A 1,376-nucleotide genomic window follows, 5' to 3' on the forward strand; every position below is an offset into this window, starting at 1 on the left:
TGGCCCTCAAGCTCTGGAGTATTCACGAATGTTACCCAACTATTAAATTGTGCAGGTTGGTCCTCTCGATTTAGTCCCAAACATTTTAATTGTGAAGATTATACCTCTTCAGAATTGCACGATGGTCTCTTGTCTCTTGATGATTTTCAAGTCGGCCACAAACTTTATAATTTGCACGAATAACCTCACGGTTTCGCCACAAACTTTTCAATTATGTATTTTAAACGTGTCAAATACAAATGAACACAACATGCAATATATACATCTAAATGTATCCTAAATTGATTAAAATGAACTGAAAACAAATACTAAAACTCATCAAAATATTGAGATATCATGACTTCCTCCCCAAACTTTTTAATTGTACACTATGAATCGTCGAATCCTATTATATGTCATGGACGCATATAATCATGTTTATGTGTTATATTACTGGTACAACTAGTAACTATATATTGTAGAACTAGTACAACTACATTATATATACCAGACATGAAATATTAGTACAACTGATACAACAACTTCAATTACGAAATTTTAAAATTTTATATGATTTTCCATATGAAAATTACTGCAGACTAGACAAGTTGGAAGATCCTTAGAATGGTCTATCCTAACTATTTGAAGTTTTACCAAAAAAATTCACAATTATTAAACAATCACACAAATTTCCAAGATCTACTTTATACTTTAAAAGTTTGTTTACTTGTTTGTTCATTATATTTTTGAAAAATATACACCAGATATATTTAAAAAAAATTAATGATTTCATTGTATGTGAGTCTAAGTATGTAAATATTTACAAATAGTACAACTGGGGTATATTTTTTTTTTTTATGTGGTATAACTAAGTTTTTCAATTTCCGTGCTAAAATACAACTATGTACAAACTTCTACAACCCAAAAATTGGTACAACTATTTGTTATTAAATGAACATAGTTATACCGGTTAAACCAGTCATACATCTGTTTCTCGTAGTTATACTAGTTGTACTATTTATACCGAGAATATTAATTCACTTTTCTTCTTTTGTATCTCTAAGGATTTCATTTCCTTCTTGGATGTATATTTATATTGATAACATTAAAATATTTTCCAAGTACGTGTAATGCCTATAGAAAATCGTATATAAAATCGTTGGTACGTCATCTCTTCATATCAAAATATGTAAGTTTCACCTTGTTCTTATTGTATATGTGTTTACAATTGCATTATTTCATATATTTTTTTAATATCCATATAAACATGAATGTTGGGGTGAGAAGTCTATCACCCAGTGTAAAACAACACAAATTAAGTGTTGCCACAATTGCAACAAGGGAAGTCGCAACGAGAGAAGTGATAAATGAGTCTTACTTATGTGTTATGGAATTTT

Source organism: Brassica oleracea, chromosome C2, assembly GCF_000695525.1.
Source record: "Brassica oleracea var. oleracea cultivar TO1000 chromosome C2, BOL, whole genome shotgun sequence".
NCBI lineage: Eukaryota > Viridiplantae > Streptophyta > Magnoliopsida > Brassicales > Brassicaceae > Brassica > Brassica oleracea.